Genomic DNA, 21,100 nt, shown 5'->3' with positions numbered 1-21,100 from the left:
TGTGGATTCCTGCACATATTCAAAAATGCAGAGATAGTTTCCTAGTTATCTTCTCAAGAGAGTCGGACTTCTGATTCACGTAGCTGGACTGGGCTAGCAGCTCCTTCTTGATGTTCTCATTGTAACCTGTGCATAGCTCTGTCATTGTGCTTAAAACATCCCACAGAAACCAATGGGGTAGGAGGCAGTCTTCCCTACTAGACTGTGAGGTTTTCAGGGCAAGGACTGTGTCTTATTTATTGAGCTTTGAGCCCATTGAGCATTGATTCATTGAGCATTCACTGAGCTCAGAGCCTAGGCCAGCACCTCCATAGGCACTGTGCAAACTCAGTAAACTGAACCTTCGTCCAACTAATTTTTTAGACCATAATCCTAAGAGTCATCTTTAATGTCTTTCCCTCACTCATTGTCGTTAAAGCCATCAGTTAGACCTGTCAATTCTATCTGCCAAACACACCCCAAAATCTACTGCTCTTCACCATTTTCGGTGCTACTACCCTAATCCATACCACCAATATCTCTAGTCTGGACCAAGACAACTAGTCTGCCTTCTGAGGCTCTCTCCCACTGCCCCCAAAATGCATTCTCCATATGCAGTTGAGCTATCTTTTTAAAAACAAATCAAATCATACATTCCTGCTGAAAACCCTTCAATGTTTTCTATTATCATTAGAATACAGTTTGAGCTCTTCACCCTGAACTTCCAAGCCCCACATGACCTGGCTCTTGTCTATTTCTTCAACTTCACCTCCTACCCCTTCCCCTCGCCCCCTCCACACCACATAGGCCTCTTTCAGTTCCTCAAGTCTGCTCCTCTGCTCCTGTCTCAGGGCCTCTGGCTATGCTCCTCCCTCCGCCTGGAAGCCTATTCCTCCTTCTTTTTGTATGGTTGCTTCCATCTCATCATTGATGCTAACATGATGAGGCTTTCCTTCTCAGGGAGGCCTTCTCTGACCCCTCCAGTTACATCAGCCCCGCCCTCAACATTGTTCTATGTGCAGCACCTTGAACTATACAAACTTAACATCTTTATTTGTTGGTTTGTGCTATTGTCCCCACTATAATGTAAACTCGATGAAGTCTCTTGTCACCTCTGTATGACCAGTGCCTAGAACAGGGCTGGACATATAATGGCTAGGCACTTAAAATTACTCATGGATAGAATATTTATTTCATATCTTCAGAGACCCCTTAATGTAACTATTTAACTGTAAAGGTAAAATACAATTATAAAAAGAAATGAAGATGTCATGATTGGCTTTTGAAAAAGTATTGTAGAAAGTAGGCTAAGAGAGTTATCTAAGAGAATAAGATTCTACCAAAAATGGTAACTTATGTCATAAACCAATCTAGGCAACAGATTAGGTACTACAGGCACTACGTTAGGTAGATGGGATATTAAGATGACCAGACATTGGTTTTACACTCAAGGAGCTCAAAAGCTATCAGAAGATATATGTTTATAATTGTAATATTTAATATTACAAATACTACAATTGTACAATTATGTAATACAAATATATAATTGTAATTGTACAAATAAATGGTACACATCATGTTCACATTTATAATTACTTCATTTCAGCACCACAAGAGTCCTATGAGGTAGGGTATTATTACAACTATTATTATTACAATTTTATTGATTAAAAAACTGAGGCTCAGAGAGGTATGTGACTTGCTTTTGATGACACAGCAAGTGATGAAGGAGATTTTTAAGTTAGACTCACATCTTTTGACTCAGCTCTCCTGTTCTATTTTTCACCACTATGTCTATTCAGTGTGATCAAAGTATGTGCAACGCGCTATGAGAGGTCAAGTGTAACAGAGAGAAAGGCTATTTTTATCTGGAGAGGTTAGGGAAGGCTTCACTGAGGAAAAGTCATATAAATGGGGCTGTGAAATGTGAGCAGGAATTTTCAGGTAGAGGAGGAGGCACATTACACACAGAGATCTGATGAAAAGCACAGCAAGATAAAAATGCATAGCATGCTATATGTGAGGGAGCAGAGGAGTTCCAAAGGGGAGGTTGGGGCCATACTGTGAAAAGTTTTCAGTGCCCTTTTGAATGCAGTTGGGCTTGTACGCAGCCCCTGAATTCAGAGGATAGAAACAGTCAGATCTGGGTTTTCAACAGGAAATTAGAGTGGCAGATAGGTGGATGAATTGGATCACGAAAAAACAAGTTAGGAGCTTCTTCTGATTGTGCAAGTGAGATAAGCATCTGAATGAGGATAGTGGAAATGGAACAGACTGATCACAACACATCTGTGTGAAGTAGAATCACTTTTTTGGAGGAGTAAAGATTATTTTTAAAAATTTCTAGCTTATATGACGTCGTAGGTGAAGATTACCTCAACCAAACTGAAGAATACAGAAAAATGGTTGAGAAGGGAACTGGAGGTGGGAGATGAGGGTTTTCTCATAGCTAAGATAAAGCATTGGCTTTATCTTTCATTCATGTTTGGTTTGAGGTGCCTGTTTATAACATGAAGGTAGATATGTCAAGCAGGTAGCTAAAAATATGGGCCTAGACTTTGAAAGCGAGATTGAAGCTGGAGATTTAGATTTTGTAGTCATCAAAATATGTCGTAATAAAATTCCTACTGCAAAAGGGGCACAAGGGAACTTTTTAGGGTGATGGAAATGTTCTATTGCATGATTATGATGGCTGTTCCAAGCGTACACGTCTCAAAACAGATCATACTGTATACTTAAAATGGGTGCATTTTATCACATCTTAAATTCCTTTAAAAAATCCACTAAAAATAGTAGAAGTGAACTGCTTTGTACAACACAGTAAGTGCTAAATAAATTGTTTTTAAAAGTTGTTAATCAATTGTTTTAGGAAAAAGAAGAGAATGGGAAATTGTCCCACATCCATCAGTTAAAAACCACTGACTGGCAGCAGGGAGAGCTGCCACCGTTTCAGTTGTTCCGGAAGTGAGTGCTGGATGTGCCAGTTTATGGGCCATTTGAGAGTCCTCCATTCACAAACTTATTCCCTCCTCAAACTACCCTCCTCCATCCTCAGCCCACCCGTGGACCACCTGGGCTGACGTCCACGTTTGGAAGAGCTGAGACAATAAAGGTACTTGAAGAATATAATATGACTCATCGCTGAACAAGAAATCTTTCCCTATTGATTGATTTTAGGCTGATGGCCAATTTGGCCTCCTCGCTTGGCACCATTCCCTCAGCATCACTTCTGAATTGTCCTTTCAGTGCTCAGCTTAAAATCTACTTTGTACAAAAAACCATTTTTAATTCGATAGAAGGAGGTGAAGTCAGATACCTATATTCATCTACCAGTGTGGACACATCTACCGTGAGTATACAATCACCAAATTTGTATGTTTGCGTTGGAATCTCAGTTCTGTCATTTAGTAAGCCTTTGAGACCTTGAAGAAAATGAGGATAAAACCTACCTTGTAGGGTGGTGTGGATTAAGTCAGATAGCATATATGAAAATGCCGCGTATGACATTGAGTAGGCGCTCAATAAAAGGCAGATGTTTTGTCAAGCTTGACAATACTTTCTGAATTATTTAGTCTGCATCATAAGTTTCTTGAAAGTAAAAGCATTCTTTGCTGTGCTCTGTACTCCCACCCTAACTAATACATCCTCAGGAGCCATTGGGGAAGGATGTTCAGGAAGCTGGCAGGTCAAGGATAAAGCTGAAAAAGATTTATACAACAAATATGTAGATGAGAAGAGATCATTCTGGGGAGATGAAAAAAAAAAAGGAGCTCGATTCAGAGGTGGTGGCAAAGGTCTTTCTTTACATTTCCTCTTTCCATTCATTTAAAATTTTATCTTGCCAAAAAGAAGGGACAGAAGATCTCATCTTGCTGAGTGGAGCTGCAGGACCGCGTGCCAATACACCTGGTGTTGACTCATGCCAGCTGGGAGAGGAGCTTGGCTTCTCCGTCTCTCACTACTGTGGTTTCCTGGGCTGGGCAGCTGGGTGCCTAATAATGATAAAAACCATAATAATACTTCATAATTATGTACTGCCCTTTGCCAGAACTTGGGTTTAATTACAACGACTATGACGGAACTGGCAACATCTCGCTCCCTGTTGGGGTGCAATACCCAAGGGCCTGGAAATACAAAGTGAAGTGGCAACTGCAACCTTCTCCTGCAGGGCCTCTCCTGGCAAGCCACCCAGAATGCTCTGGGTTAGAAGCTCAGCATCAGAAACAAACAGTACTTTTAAATTGCCCACATGCACTTGGCACTGTCAAGTAAAGTAGTGTTTATGAAGCAACTACTGCCACACGTGGGGCACAGCAGCATGGAATCCCAGGCCTGGAAGGCACCAACACAGGTGATCTCCTTCATTCTTACACTGTTCCCTGCCATGAGACTTCACTGCCACTATGCTCTAATAGATGAGTTCACTCACTTTCCATTTGGATTTAGGCTGGAGAAGATTTTGTGGCAGCCTGATTCAGGTGTCAGGGGTTTCATCAATTCATTTAACACTCATTTTGTGAGCACCTATTCTGAGCCAAGGCGCTGTGTACAAAGATGTATAAGGTATAATCCCTGCCTTCAAAGTAGCTTATCTTCTAGTTGGGGGGGGGGGTTGTATTTAGGTAGCTGTAATAAAATGATAGAGGGAAGTCCTGTTGGATAAAGGTAATGATATTCAGACTCCAAGTCAGGGACCAGCCCGGTGGCCCAGCGGTTAAGTTCACAAGTTCCACTTCTCGGTGGCCTGGGGTTTGCTGTTTTGCATCCCCAGTGTGGACATGGCACCGCTTGGCAAAAGCCATGCTGTGGGAGGCATCCCACGTACAAAGTAGAGGAAGATGGGCATGGATGTTAGCTCAGGGCCAGTCTTCCTCAGCAAAAAAAGGAGGATTGGCAGTAGTTAGCTCAGGGCTAATCTTCCTCCAAAAAAAAGAAAATGAGAAAAAAAAAGACTCCAAGTCAAAGGATCAGGGCCATCTTTTCTAAGAAGAAAGGATGGGAAGGTCTGAGTGTGTTAAGGGATGGGTGGGGAGGGGAGCTGGGGAGCTGAGGTGCAGAGCCAGGCAACTTTGGGAGGTTCTTGTAGGTTTTTCTGTTTTTGTTTTTTGGTCTTCATACACTTATCACCCCCTGAATAATCTTATTTGTTACTTTACTCATATACTCTTGTCTCACCCCGTCCAGAAACTTCATCAATTTTGTTCAATGCTATATCCTGAGATCTCAAACAATGCCTGGCACATAATAAAGTGCTTAGTAAATATTGGCCTAACGAATAAATGGTCCAGGTGAGGCAGTGGCTGTAGAAATGGAGAGGAAAGGGCATTTAGTAATTATAATCAACACAACAAAGTTAGAAGGGGTAGGGAGGTGTTACAGCATTGAGGGAGTAGCACCAAGAATTACTCCCAGATTCCAGTTTTGGCTAAGTGAATGGATGGTGATGTTACCAACGAAGATAAGAAACAGAGGAGAAGGAGGAGGTTTTGTGGACTTCTGAGGGTATCTGAGTTCCGATTTGGATGTGTCACGATGAGGTTCTAGTGGAGATGTCCAAAAGCACTTACACAGGCAGATAGGGACCTCATTAAAGGTACACTCAGCCATCAAAGTGGTTAGATCATCTAGCGTGCAGTAGAATGACCACGTACGTACTGAGGATCAGATCCTGGGACTCAAAGAGCCAAGAGAGAACAGATTTAGAAAGCTTAACTGAAGAGAAAGACGATCTGAGGGTTTATGGTCTCAGAGAAACGGGGGTGAGGGGTGCGTTGGGGAGGAGAAAAAGCTTCAAGGATAAGTCTATAGAATCTACTTGCAACAGAGATCAAATACGATAAGAACTAAAAAGTGACCCTTGAACTCAGTCTCACGAACGTTACTGGTAACCTTAAGAGGAGCACTTTAGGTGGACTAGTGGGCTAAGAGGAGCACTTTAGGTGGACTAGTGGGCAGTGTAACTTAGCCTGCAGTACTTGAAGCATGAATTGAAACAAGGATGAGAGCTAGACAGGGTCTCATAGGCAAGTTTTTCACGTTTGGAGGCGTTGGAACACGATCACGGGTATGTCCAGCACAGAAGTGGCCGGTAATTTTCTGAATGACGACAAGGTTTCCAAAAGGCCAGATGGAAAGAGTCCTGGCAGCGTCACAATGCCTCAACTATGCTTCCACCCTTTCAGCCATTTCTAGGGCGGGGGCCCTTCCATATAAAGCGCAGGCTAAAAGTGGGAGCCGAACACCCCTCCATCCGATCTGCTGAGTCTCGTGACAGCTGAGAGTGGGGACGGGCGTACTTGAATTAAACGAAGCGTCCACTTGCCCGTGGATCTTGGAATTTAGTAACGGGGAGGCTCCACGCTGGAGGGAGCTAGGGAGACTCATTCACATTTTCCGACCCGGCACTCATGCCCTCCATTCATCATTTTTCCTTTTCCCTAACACAGTTGAAACCAGGGACAAAGCTTTCTTCCTTCTCCCACCTCAGGTTGACCTCCCGCCCCCAAGCCCACCGATGGCCCTTCTCCGGCCACGTGACCGTTCTCAGCCCCCGTGACTCGCCGCCGCCGACCCCTCCCCTCGGGCCGCAGCCCGATTTGCCCCGCCCCTCAAGCCCACGTGACCGGCTCTCTCCCACCTGACTGGCTCCTCCCTTTCCCCCGGGCCGGACCGGGCCGCCGTCGCAGCTGCCCGATTCCAAAATGGCAGCCGCGCACAGCGCGCACCCGAGCGGCCGGACCTCCCTGACTCCTGGGCCGCCCCCCTCTCGCTCCCTGCCTCCCTCCTTCGGCCTTCACCTACATGCCTCCGGATTGGCCGCTAGGAATCCCGCCCCTCCAGAGCCCCGCCTGCTATTGGTCACGGTAAGCTGCCCTTCAGAGAGGCGTGCCCCCGCCGCCCCCCGCCCCGGGAGGTATTTTCCATTCCGGTGGGGGTTGGGGGGAGGGGGGAGGGGAAAAGGGTGAAGAGGGGGAGGCGGCCGGGGAAGGGGGTGGGGGCCTGGCGGGGGCATCCGGCGGCGCTGGGGTCCCCGGGCTCCGTCCGGAGGAAGCGAGAGTGCGCTCGCTCGGGCAGTCGGAGGGGACAGGACGGGACCGGCGGACGGGACCGGCGGGCGGGCGGATTCGCCCTCTCGGTGACTGCGCCGTCCGGGCCGGTCCTGCCTGGCCGCAGGTGCCCCTGGATGAGGCCGCCCCGCGCGCCCCGACCGGTGAGTGTCCCCGCGGCCGGCCCGGCCCGCTCCCCGGCCCCCGCGCTGCCGGTGGCGGCCGCCTCTCCGGCCCTCGGTGCCCTCGCCCAGCGCAGTCCGCCTCCGGCCGGCGCCTCCACACCCCGGGCGGAGGCAGCGCCGGCCCTCTGGCCGGGAAGAGGGCGGCGGGCGGGGGACGGCGAGCCCGGCCGCGAGCCCCGTGCAGACGGCGCCGCGCGTAGTGGGAACTTGCGCTTAGGGCTCTCGGTGCATTTCTGTGCAGTTGTTTTTCTGGTGGGGGAACGGGGGGCATTTAAAGGAAAGGGGGTCGCCCCGGGCTAGTATGAGTGCGTTCGTGATGGGGGTCGTGGTGGGTCGGGGGGGAGGCTACTGGAGACTGTGGGGTTGTTGCGCGCGCTGCAGGAAAGGAGGCACCGACCGAGTCACTCGGGGCTCTAAGACTCCAATCTGGGGGTCCTCAAGGTCGACGAGAAGAGGTCCACTGGGAGATGAGAGAGGGAACTGGGGAGCTTGGATGGGAGAAGTGATTGGAGCACCTCTGGGGTTTAACCCGAGCTGGAAAGGGATGCGGAGGCGGGCGCTGGAAGACTCCTGTGCAACGGCTTGGGGTCCTAAGATTCTTTGGTGTTGGGCTTTGGGCATTCAAGTAGCTGAAGCGAAGTGACTTTCCGGAGACGGAGTAGCATTTAAAGAAGGATGCTAAGAAACAGTTTAAGTACACATCTTGGCTTGGTTCTGAACTTTGAAAGGCTGGGGGATTGGAGTCACGAGGTAATTTTTGACATTTTCTTTTGGCATTCCAACCAAAAGGTGGCTCGCTGCTGGACCTTGTGAATTCTCCTTTATTTTAAAATGTATATATGTGTTTGGTATTTTACCAGTTATTAGTTTTGCTGGAAATTCTCATAAGTGCACCTTGAAATTCTTGGGGCAGCCTTCCCATCTGCTGAAGAGCCTTTCTTCAGGTCTCTCCAGCTATAGCGGTGGCTTACTTCCCAATTTAACGTTTAGACTGGACTATACCATTATAGTTTGCCACTCACTTTTATCCTACAAGATTAATAAGTAATTCCCATGCTTGCTTTCCCTAGGTTTTAATTGTTTCTTTACAAGGTCACTGCAAAATTTAACAACAAATTCTGTAGAAGTTTTAAGATAATTTTGAAGTGTTGAACTGGGAAGATGTTGCTAAGCTAGCAGCTGTAGAAAGCAGTACTAAAATCAGGTTGTTTTGGGAACGGTTGGGAATCTTAATGTCAGATGCTTAGTTTAATTTTAAAAATCTTGTATTTGCATATCACTCTTGAGAATGGGTTAGGAACATTGAAAATGCATACCAGGGTTAGGCAGTGGCAGTCCACAGAACCACCTCTTGGTAGCCGGTGGAGGTTCTTCATGTCACTGAGAAGAGGAAGCTAAGAATTGCACAGCTAGATCTTGAATCTTTAATATTTTCTTAATCATATATATATTATCTTACTAATTCCTCACAATTTACAAAATGAAAGCTCTTTTTTTAGGGGGTACTGAAACATATTTAAGAAAATTTTGTACATCATATCCTGCCCTTTAATATAATTCATCAGTCAGAGAAAACATTTCTGCAAAAAGGTGTTAAAATTTTTGGTTGGCGCCTTCTTAGTTCCTGAATAACTAATGAATAATTACATTTTTTTCCTCCCTATTGTCCTTGAATTTTACTATTCGTCCTTAGGGAGAGTATACTTGTCACACAAAACAGTAGCCTAAAATATTGAAACCTAACACCTTTTAACATTATAATAGCTTCTACATTATTCACCTTGAGACTCATCTATGGCAAATCATTGGTGGGGAAGGCTTTCTCCTATTCCTTTTGTTTAGAATGGGCTGTTTTCTCCTTTTGTAGATCCAAACAAAAATAGTACTTAATGTATGCAAAGTGATGGTAATAATTAAACAGAACAAGAATAGGAAGCGTGGAAAAAAGATGTATGTGTATGAGTCACATTTCTTTTAGAATTGGAAGAGTCGACCATGGAGATGATTATCTTGCAGATCAGGAAATCGAGGCCCAGAGTAGTGGAAGGGATTCAATTGCTAGGATTCGTGGGCAGATCTCTGCACTCTAGTCCAGGATTTTTCTACTTTATCACGTTCACATTGTTTATTTCTAAAGCACTCTAGTGCCAAGTATAAATGGTTTTTGGATTATTTGTGATGCTGTTCCCTTCTAAGGATGGAGAAGTTTGGGTTGACTACTTTTATGTGTGAAATGATGTAAAACTGGATGAGCTTTTATCGAAAGTTTAAAACAATATGCTGCATTGTTAGTGGAAGTGCTGCTGTTTGCCTCTCAGTGGAAAGAGGCAAACTCATCTAGATTAAAATATTAGATGAACTTCTTAGAGTGGGCTAGTGTTCTATAATTTTATGCTAAAACTTAGTTGCTTAAAAGATTTTCAGAAATCAAAAGGCTCGTATATTTTCAAAATCGATTATGTGAAAATTATTCTTTTCGTTAAGTGTAGGGTTTTTATGTTAAAATGCATTTTCATATCTTTAAAAAGAGAAGTAGAATTACATGATGATTATGAAAGCTTAACTTCTATGATAGTTGTAATACAGAAAGATTGGATTTGGATCTCAGCCGCATAATAACATAATGATCTTTAGCAGGTGATTTTACCATTGTGTACCGAGGTTTCCTCATCTGTAAAGTGAGGGTAATAAAAGTACCTACCTCCTAGGGTAATCATGAGGGTTAAAAGTGCTTCCCTGAAGCGCATACTAAGGGTGCAACAGATGTTAGACATTATTCTTTCTGGTTCATTACATATATACAGGCAGTTGTATGCCCATTTGTTTTCTTGCTATTAACAAAGGCACTTTGAGGCTACAAAAAATTCCTGGATAAATACATGATCAAATAATAAGCTGCCTTAAGAGACATTTAGTGCAAATGATGCCCTTTTTTTTCCCCCTCCTTCCTCTGCTCACCTTGGACCTTTAATTAGGTGTCCATATCAAGTTAGAGTGAATGTGTCCATTTTTCTGACTCTCAGAAACAATAAGGGTCATTTAGAGACCCTTGTTGCTGTCTCATTATTTTGGAACCAAAATGTTAGTTATTGATTTGTAGGTGTGCTATTGAAAATACAATGAGTACTAGAGACCTACTGGGTGAGCTTAGATGAGGAAACCAGGAATTTATAAGGTCTGTTATGAATTGCAACCCTTTCCTTCCAGTGGAACCATGGGAAAATTATTGAACCTTGAATATTTTGATAACTTCATTCATTAAACTGTTAGGTTTTAGTGATAAAATTTGTGGAACTCCAATTTTGTAACATTTTGTTCTTTTTAATTTATTGTAACTCGGGTCTAATTAGTGTCATGCACATGTGGTTTAGCAAATGTTTTTTATGGTGACAGTGGTGGATTTCTTCTCCTGGATATTCTTTGGTTCTGCCTTATCAGATTCTTCTATTGCTGTTAGAGCAACTCTTCGTTTATAGTCCTCGTAACTTTCATTCTCATGCATATTTGTGGTCTTTCCTACTATAACATCTTTACCTCCTGTAACAACATGTAATTTCTTACCATCTGTCACACATGAGCTTACTTTTTTAATGCCTCTTTTAAAACTTTAATTTCAATTATTTTTTAAATGTATATCACATGATATTTTTTAATTGTCCTTATTTTATAGTTCCATTGAATTGAGTCCATTTTACAGATTAGAGATTAAAATCAGAAACAAGTTATAGCTCAAAGAAATCTTTATTATGCCAGTAATAGATTCTTGCTATTTTGTTTTAGATCTCAGGCAGGCATCCTGTTGGTACTTCAGCTGTTAGATGCAAGGGTCATTCATTTAGTCTGAAGCAATGCTACCAGGGCTAAGAGAGTTACATGGAGCCATCAAGTTTCCAGGGTCATATTTTTCTTTCAGTGATAAAGAATTTTAATGTTTGAGAATGACCAACTCCTGAGCTTCTTTTCATTAACTACTATAATAAAGATTATGAAATTATTACAGTTTATTAGACATTTTTGCACTCATGACATGCTTTTAGGAATTTTGTAGAACTTAGACATGTAGATCTTTTCTTTAGATCTATTACATAATCTAATTATGTGAATAAAATATTTAGTTAAGTATGATTTCAAGAGACATTAGAAATACCATGTTATAATGAAACATAACCAACCATTGCTCAATTTTTCATTAAGTTGGAATTTTCTTTATCTATTTAAAAATAATTATGGCATTATCAGTTGCCTCTTATTCATATTTAAAACTCATGGATACATGGACTGAGTAGATATAGACCGTGCAAACTACTGTAGATGTTAGAGAATGACAGAGGGAAAATATGAATCATTTGCTTTGTCCAACTTAATATTGGGTTAGCCCACTACCCTACTTTTAAGGAGGGAAAAGGTCTTTTGAATCTGGTTAGAACAGAAATCTTGAAGGGTAATTGGCTAGACTGTTGATTCATGTTAATGTTGAATAAATTTACATCTGAGTAGTTTGAGAATTGGTTGCCTGCCTCTATTCTCCATGTGGGCGAAAAATTCTAAGGAACGACTTGAGAGAGACCATAATGATGCTATTGCCAAATACAGTATAGTGAGAATATATTTCCACAGGTTCTCTAATAGTCTGTAAGCATTTTAGTTATATGCTATTTAACGCCAAAATTAAATTTACATTTATTTTGATGAGATTTCATACAGTAATCTTTCACTAAAGCAAATAAGAGGAAGCAATGATGAAGATAATCTTGAAAAAATTATTTTTGAAATGGGCTTATCTGCTCTGGGGTTGTCTTCAAATTATGACTTCCTTATTTTATTTAAAGACTACTGTAACAGGAATAATATCCAGTCTTTCTATTCTGAGCAAAATTCTTCAGTTAGAGGTGGTAATCAGGTATTGATATGCTGTATTTCAAGCAGTTGGAAAGGATAGAAGCTTATTTAAATAATATATACACTTAAAATGGATCATGAAAGATAGAATCTTGTAATAGAAATGATTTGAGAGCTGAACTTCAAGCCTGCATATATGATGGGTAGTCGGAGGAAGGAGAATTAAGATAATAATTGGAGGTTGGATAGAGAAAAATGTTGAGAAACCAGAATTTTGCAGGACTTTAGCCCTAGTGTAGATCCTGGGTTCTAAGATTAACACGTCTTTGTATCAGGAATATGCTGAAGTATGTTCTAAAGCTAAAGGATAAGCTTGCTAAACATTAAATATAATGTTTTAGGAGAAGTCCAAGTGCCTTTTTAAGGGTTAAAAGATGCATATAGCCAAAGGGAAGCTGATTTATCTAATTGTTTATTTAGTCTTTGACTTTGGTTATTAACGTGAGACAACAGTCCAACCTCATTACCCTCGGTGATCAGTGCTGGGACCAATTGTATTTAACATTTTTATAAATGATTTAAAAGACAGACCGGCAGTGAAAGTTGCCAGATTTGCAGCTGACTCTGTGTGCTGTTCCAGGTAGTTAAAAGCCAAGCCAACAAGAAGAAGCTACAGGAACATCCTTTGATGAGTTTTCGTGTGGCAGAGAACAAGATAATGCATTTAGGAGGAGATATTCCAAATTATATTTATAGGACCTGAGTTGTGACCCAGGAAGGGGATCCAGAAGTCATGGAGATAACTTCCTTGAAGGCATTTACTGTAGTTGCTGCTGGGCCACAAGTCCAAGAACATGTTGAGTGTTGTCGGGCATGGTTCTGAAAGCAAAAATGATGTTGTAGATAAAAATAATTATAAAAGGGGTTACCATTTTTTGACTGTTATGTTCCAGGCTAGGTGACTTTCAGTCACTCTTTCATTTAATTCTCTTAAGAATTCTGAAAGGTAGGTGACATTATCCAATTTTATCAGAGGAAATTTGACTCAGGGAGGTTGTGACTTTCCCAAGTCAGCCAGTATGTGGGGGAGATGGGACTAAGGCCCTGGTCTTTTGATTGTTAATCCTAAATGTTTCGCAGGATATGAGGAGGCATCTTTTAAAACTTGTAATAGGTTAATTTAGGGTTTACAAAATGCTGTTCTACGCCTTTGCTGTGGCAGCTTTGGATGTCATTACCACAGAGATAGTATCTAGATATTTTGAGAGGATTTAGAGACATTCCTTAAATTCCTGATTTTTAAGGAAAGCTAGGGATGTTTTGGTGTACACTTTTAGCTCAAGATGGATAAATCAGTGCTGGCTGCCCATAAAATGTTTTTCCTGTTGACTTTGTAAAATGCTGGATCATTAATGGGCATTAATAAAGATAACATGAGTTAATAAGGAAAATATTGTTTGGTAGAAAAGACACCAGAATAGGAGGCCAGAGACCTGGATTCTTCTAGTGGTATAAAATAGTGGTGTGGAAACACTAGGATAGCATTGAAACAGGCATGACATCCTTGCTCTGGGAGGAGGGGAAGGCTTGAGCTGTGTCTTAAGAGATGGCAGGTGAATAGGGGTCGTGGAGTTCTAGGCAGAAGGAACAAGCAGTATGTTAGATGAATCTTTGGACTTTTTTGAACTGCAGATTTCCTCAAATTTGAGTAAGTATATGTGAAAGTGTTTTGTAAACTTTTAAGTTCTCTATCAATAAGAGTGATGGAGGAATACCAATGTTCTTGTGAAGGGTGAACGAAGAGGATGCTGTCAAGACTTAGGTAGCAGGAGGGGAAAAGTACAGGAGAAGAAACAGCAGAAGTCAGGAAGGAAGTGTTAAAGATGAAAGAAAGGAAAGGATACATGAGAAAAAGATTGAATTATAGTTCTCTTTGTGCCTGTCAATGAAAAGGAGGTTAATAGGTGTATAACTGAAAACTTTTAACATTATTTTACTGTAAGGAAGAAGCTTAGCAGGTAGATGAAACATTTTATTCACTTTTCCATTTGGTCTACACTGACCATGTTAATAAGGCTATGAAAATAAGCTAATTGAGAGTTGGCTGTATTGTCTGATTGTTTCTTCACTCATTACTTCTGTACAGGTTTAGCTAATGGCTTTAAATAGTATAAGGGTACTCATAAAAATAAAATAAGCTTGACTGAGTTACTGTTTATTCTAGATTATTAAAAATGAAAGGACGTGGTGTGTTTAAGGAGAAGGGTGAAGTTTGATCTGTCAAAATGAGTGCAAAAGAAAATTAGGAAATCAGACTAGAACAAAGGTAGAATGGGAACAAATTGTGAATAGTCTCGTATGCCAGCCTAGAAGCTTGGGTTTTTATTTTGTTTTCCAGGTGGGGAAGTGACACAGGTAGTTTGGTGTTTTAGAAAACTGATTATAGCAGTAAGAGAATCGTCTGGAGGAGTAGAGGCTGGAGACATTTATTCACCAAGTACTACGTCTGGCAGGGTGAGTGAGGCATTGTCTCTGGCTTCTGGATGTCAAGGATACCATTTAAGGCTCTGCCCTAGTTCAGAAAAGAGATTATGATGATCTGAATTAAGGAATTTGTAGTGGGGATAGAAACAAGAGCACTGATTTCAGAGATGTTTAGGAGTTTAACTCCTCCAGACTTGGTTAGTGTTTAGAGGTGATAAAAGTTGAGGATGAGTCTAAGGTTCCTGACTTGGCAGTAAAATAGTACGCGCAGGTTTGAGAGAGGGGAAATCCTGAGTTTGCTTTCAGATAAGTAGTTAATTTTTAGATAAGTAATAGCATGTTCAAGATATCAGTTGGAAATAATGGGTCTAGCTCAGGAGCATGGTCAGATTTATAGAAATTATTTGGAAGGCAAAAAGTTTATAATTGAAAGTTGTGAAATTAGATGAATAATGCCTGTAATTCCTAAACGATAATGCATGCAGAACAAAGAGTAACTGCTAATACTTGCACTTAGTTCAAGAATGCAGACATTTTTAAATATTTACCTTTGCCTGCCTCCAGTCAAACCCCTACCACCTAGCCTTACAAATACATAGAGATGTTTTCTGCCAGAAAGCCCGAAATATTTTAGTGTCCTTGAAACTGTACTGCATCCTGTCTGGACATCCTGCTGGACACGGAATTCATAGACAAATGCACTTCCCTGTTCCTCACCTATACTCTCTTTTTGGAATCCTATTTGCTTCCTTGGGCTGGTGAGGTAGTCTGAACAGATATTGAAGCCTAAAGGCTTTTTTCACCTTCTTTAAAACCTAGTCCGGAGCAGCTGTAATTAACCATTTCTTTGCTGCTCTTTCTCTCCTATCCCTCCAGCCCTGTAGAGCTTAAGGCTCTGGCAAATAGAATGCACTCCAAGATGGAAAAGTAAAAACAGCAGGAGAAAGAACCTTGAAGAGGACTGTAATCTTTTCAGTTCTCTCCCAAAGGTTCTACTCTCTAAGCCAGAGGATGGAGTTGGTGAGTCATTAAGAAGAGATGTCCAAATTCCATAAAATAAATACATCTATTAGGAGCAAGATCTTCAAGTGCTGAGGGAATTTGGAAGGAATCTGAGGTGGTTTAGCACTTAGTGGAAAAGATGAGTTTTTGGTTCAGTTTTAAAGGAGGTAGAAAGACAAGGCTGTGCAGTGAAAAGTAAGAAGAACATTGTTAAGAGGTGGGGAAAACGGTACCAAGGATGCAGAACATTAAGGAAGAAAAAGCAAAGGGACTGGTGAACAGGATTGCGTATCTAAAATGCACAGTTTGAGTTGGGATTAATGAGAAACTAGGGTAGTTAGGTGACTGAAGACTAAAATTTGGAATTGGAACTCCTTGAAGCACATAAGTAGAAAATTGAACATGAAGAGAGGAGTATTGTAACCTGATTTAAATAGCAAGTAAGCACTTAGGGAAGATGACAACTATTATATATAGTTTACAATGTATATAGCACTGATTTATTTATATACTACCTAAATCCCTTATATTTTCCCTTTTTGTTTTCTTATTATGTATGTATTTCTGTAACTGTGGTTCCCAAACTTTCCTAGGCATAAAACTTATACAAAGCTCTTGTTTAAAATTAGGTTCATCCATGTTACATGTAACAATACTTAGTTCCTTTTGGTTGCTGACTAGTATTCCATTGTGTGGATATACTGTAGTTTGTTTATTATCATTGTAGAAAGGATTGTTTCTAGTTTTCAACTATTGTAACTAAAGCTGCATGAACATTCTTGTACAAGACTTTTTGTGATGCATGTACTCTTTACTGGTGGTTGAATGCCTAGAAGTGGAATTGCTGGGTTATAGGATAGGTGTGTATTTAACGTTATGAGAAACTGACAGAACAATTTCCAAGGTGGATTTACCATTTTACATGCCTAGCAGCAATGTTCCCTCTTTAATGGAAGAGTTTGGGTGCAATTGATATTCTTCCTTAAATGTTTGATAAAATTCACCAGTGAAGCCATCTGGAGTTTTTTTTTGTGGAAAGGTTCTTAATTAAGGATTCACTTTTTAAAAGGATATGACTATTCAGACTTCCATTTGTTTTTATGCCTGTTTTAGTAATTTGTGTCTTTCAAGGAATGTGTCCATTTCATCTAACTTGTCAAATTTGTTAGCTTGAAAATTAATTACACATTTTATGAAACAGTATTTCCTTTTAGTGTTGGTAGGATCTGTACTTATGTTCCCTCTCATTCCTGATATCGGATGCATTTTCTCCTTTTCTCCCCTTGATTAGTCTAGCTAGGGGTTATCAATTGTATCAATCCTTTCGAATAATTGACTTTGGTTTTGTTGATTTTCTCTGTGGTTTATCTATTTTCTATTTCATGATTTGAGCTTTTATCTTTCTTTAATTCCTTCCTCCTTACTTCAGGTTTAATTTCCGCTACTTTTTCTAGCTTTTAAGGTGAAAATTCAGGTCATTGATTTTAAAGTTTATTTTTTTAAAAAACTGATCATTTAAAGCTATGAATGTTCATTATCATTCCATTCAAAATATTTTCTAATTTCTTTTGTAACTTTTATTTTACCTGTGGATTGTTTTGAATAGTGTTGCCAAATAGTTTCCAAATATTTGGGATTTTCCAAGTATTTTGTTACTGTGTTTTCATTTAATGCCACTGTGGTCAGAGAACATACTCTTAAATTTAAAGCCATTTAAGCTTTTTGGTTGTTTTATGGCCCAGCATTTGATTTGATACACCAAATGCTGGGCCATAAAACAACCAATGTGTACTTGAGAAAAACGTATATTCTCCTGTTGCTGAGTGTCCTGTAAATATCTTTTAGGTGAGGTTGGTCTTGTATATCTTTGTGTATTTTTACTAATTTTCTGTCTATTTCTTTTATCAGTTACTGAGAGAGGAGAGTTGAAGTTTTTGCCCACAATTTTGGATTTGTCTATCTCTCCTTTCATTTCTGTCAGATTTTGTTTCATGTACAGCACTGTTGGGTGCATGCACACTTAAGATTGTTAAGTCTTGTTGATGAATTGACCCCTCTGTCATCATGATATGTCTCTTTTTATCCCTAGTAATTTTCCTTGTTCTGAAGTCTCTGTCTGATATTAAAATTTCTTTTGATTAATATTTGCATGATGTATCTTTTTCCATTCTTTTCCTTTTAACCTGTTTATAGCATTATATTTTAAGTGGGTTTCCTGTAGACAGCATGTAATTGAGTCTTGCTTTTTTTATCCATTATGACAGTATCTCTTTCATTTTGGTATGTTTAAACCATGGATTGGCAAGTTGGCTGGCTGGCCAGACTCGACCTGCCGCCTGTTTATGTAAATAAAGTTTTATTGGGACACAGCCATGCCCATTCATTTACATATTGTCTATGGCTGCTTTTGTGCTATAGTGGCAAGGTTAAGTAGTTGGGACAGAGACCATCTGGTCCTCAAAGCCTGCAATATTTTCTGACTCTTTATAGAAAAAGTTTGCCAACCACTAGTTTACACCATTTACACTTAATGTAATTATTGATATGGTTGGATTAAAATGTACTGTTGTACTATTTGTTTACTATTCTTTTTTCCTTGTTTTCTGTCTGCTTTTGGATGGGTCATTTTTTATGATTCCATTTTATTTATTCTATTGGTTTATAATTTATATTTCTCTTAAGATTTTTTTAGTGGCAGTCCTTATAATTTATTAGTCAGTTAATAACTTTCTGTCCTCAAGTAATATTATACTAGTTCATGTGTAATGTAAGAATCTTACATAATGGTACACTCCCAATTTCTCTTATCTTTTGTGCTTTTTTGTCATACATTTTGATCTTATGTGTGCTTTAACCCCATTGCTGTCCTTTTTGCTTTTGTCAGACAGTTACCTTTTAGAGCAATTAAAAATGAGAAAAATGTCTTGAATATTTACCTTCATTTAACCATTTTTTTAGATCTTCATTTGTGTAGAACCAAGTTTGTATCTCGTATCATATTCCTTTTGCTTGAAAAACTTCCTTTTACAATTCCTATAGTTCAGCATTGTCTCTCTCTCTCTTATTTTGCCTTCAGTTTTAAAAGTTGTTTTGGTGGATATAGAATTCTGGGTTTTCAGGGGATTTTCCCCCTTTCAGCATTCTTAAAGATGTTACTCCACTGTTGTCTTATTTGCATAGTTTCATAGGACAAGAACTCTTTAGTGATTCTTACATTTGTTTCCCTATATGTAATATGCTTTTTCTCTTTGGCTGCTTTTAAGATTTGCTATCACTGGTTTTCAGGAACTCTTTTATGATGCCCCTTGGTGTGATTTTGTTTGTGTTTATCCTGGGGTTTATTGAGCTTCTTGGATCTGTGGGTGTATTGTTTTCATCACATTTGTAAAGTTTTCAGCTATCTTCAAATTTTTAAATTCCCAAGTGTTTCTTTTCTCCTCAGACTCCAGTCCTACACGTTTGTTTGACCACTTACTGTTGACTCACCAGTCACTGAAGCTCTTTGCATTTTTCTTCCAGTCTCTTTTTGTTTTCCTTTAGTTTGAAAAGTTTCTGTTGCCCTGTCTTCAAGTACACTTATTTTTTTTGTCTCCTTTGTCTAATATGCTGTTATGCCCATCCAGTTAATTTTTGTATCAGATATTCTTTTTTTCAGTTCTAGTATTACCATTGGTGTTTTTTTAAAAAAAATAATTTCCACTTCTCTGTTGAGATTTTTCTCTTTTTATCTTTGAGATATTCATGTTTTCCTTTAAGCCTTTGAACTCTTTTCTAATAGCTGTTTTAGTAGCTAAAGTCCTTGTATTAAAATTCTCTTTCTCCCTGCCATTTCTGGAGCCTGATTATAGGTTACCATTTCTTATTTTTTCTTATGTCTGGTAATTTTTTATGGAGTTAGGATGTTGAGTGTCTTGATGTTTTTTTTTCCTTTCTTGAGTATTGTTTTGTTCAGCAAGCAGTTAATTTATTTGTAGATCAGCTTGATCTTTTGAGTTTTGTTTTCAGGGTTTTTTCGGTTTTAGTTTTGGGTGGTTCTAGAATAGCTTTCATCTAAGGGCTAGTTTGGGCCCGTTACTGAGGCATGCCCCTTCTTGTGTCTCCCTTAATTGCCGCATATTTATCAAGGTTATTCTTCCTTACTGGTGGAGACTGAATGATCCTGGCCCTGTGTGAACTCTGGAAGCTGTTTGGTTGAGAGCTTCCCAGGATTTGTTATTTTCTTGGAGATTTTTCTCTGTCTAGCCTCATAGATTTACACACCACACATATGCAGAGAGTGTTTAGCCAGAAACTCAAGGAGACCTCTTTTGCAGATTTTTGGAGCATTTCTGTTTAGTTTCTTCCTTGGTGGTAATATGCCCTGCAAACTCTCGCTGTCTCAGACTCCACCAATTCTCATCTCTGTCACCTCAACTCAGTGAGATTATTTTCACTATTTGGGTTCCCTCTCCCTGTGTTATAGTTCCAGACAGAAGGATGGAGCAATCTTTGGGTCCACCTCACGTGTTTCCCTTCTTTTAGGGATCAGGTTTCTACACTGCCTGTTATCCAATGTCTGGAAAACAATTGTCTCTCATTTTGTCTAGTTTTCTACTTGTTTATGGCAGGAGGACAATTCTGGACCTTGTTATTTCCTTTGCCTTCATTTTTGAAGGATATTTATGCTGGATATAGAATTTTAAGTTGTCAGCGGTTTTTTCTTGTAGCACTTTAAAGTCATTATTTCAGTATCTTCTAGCTTAAGTTGTTTCTGAGGAGAAGTTTTTCCCCTCTGGCTGCTTAAAGATTTTCTGTTTATCTTTGGTTTTCAGCAAGTTTATTTATTCTAGGCTAGCTGAGCCCTAATACAGAGGCATGGCCTTTCTGGAGTCTCTGTCAAGTGCATGTCATGTTCAGTGAGGTCTCTCCACTCTTGCTCCCAGGATGTGAACATTTTCCAGACCTTTGCAAGCCCAGGTAGCTGTTCCCCTCACTCTCCGTGGGGGTTCTCTCCTCAGATTTTATTCTTTGTCTGGCCTCGTGAAGTCTTGCCACGTGCATATGCAGCTTAGTCTCCAGGCAAAGAATTAAGAGATCTCTCTACAGATTTCCAAAACTTTGTCTCTCCACAGCTCCCTTCTTTCTTGTATTCTGCCCCTTAAATTACAGTGACTTCAGAAGCCTCAAACTTCCAGTTCTGTTTCCTCAGCTTGGTGAGATCTCTGTGTTCTTTTTGGGTTTCCCGTCCCTGCGCTGCAAGCAGAAAGCCAGGGCATTCATGAGTCTTTGTTTCCTTTCTCTTAGGAATCATAGTCCTGTGCTGCCTGTTATGCAACATCTGAAAATAATATTTCATATATTTTGCTGAGTTTTATGGTCAATTTACAGCAGGAGGTCTAGCCCCGTACCAGTTACTCCATCATAACTGGAAATGAAAGTGTAGAATTTAATTTTAATTTTTCTTATTTTTAGAAACTCTTTATAATTTTTGGTATATCATACATTTTAGAGTATGGCTTCATTTAAAAAATTGCCAGCTCATACTTTAATTTTTAAGCCATGCAGAGAGATACAAAGAAGAAGGTT

General features: G+C 40.1%; 1 protein-coding gene across 2 annotated transcripts in view; it reads left to right on the top strand.

Moving 5' to 3' along the window:
• The first annotated feature begins 6,692 nt into the window (after positions 1-6,692).
• SOCS5 (suppressor of cytokine signaling 5) overlaps positions 6,693-21,100 on the top strand; it is a 66,833-nt gene continuing 52,425 nt past the window's right edge. Inside the window, exon 1 of one of the 2 annotated variants that reach the window (XM_046662066.1) lies at positions 6,693-6,842. The gene's annotated coding sequence lies outside the window, so the exon portion shown is untranslated. Of the gene's footprint in view, positions 6,843-6,948; positions 7,190-21,100 lie in introns of those variants that run through there. The other variant, XM_046662065.1, reaches the window with a different exon arrangement.

Source organism: Equus quagga, chromosome 5 (genome assembly GCF_021613505.1).
Source record: "Equus quagga isolate Etosha38 chromosome 5, UCLA_HA_Equagga_1.0, whole genome shotgun sequence".
In the NCBI taxonomy this organism is placed as follows: domain Eukaryota; kingdom Metazoa; phylum Chordata; class Mammalia; order Perissodactyla; family Equidae; genus Equus; species Equus quagga.
Note: the sequence above shows the minus strand (reverse complement) of the source record. Positions and strands in the feature narration are given on the sequence as shown.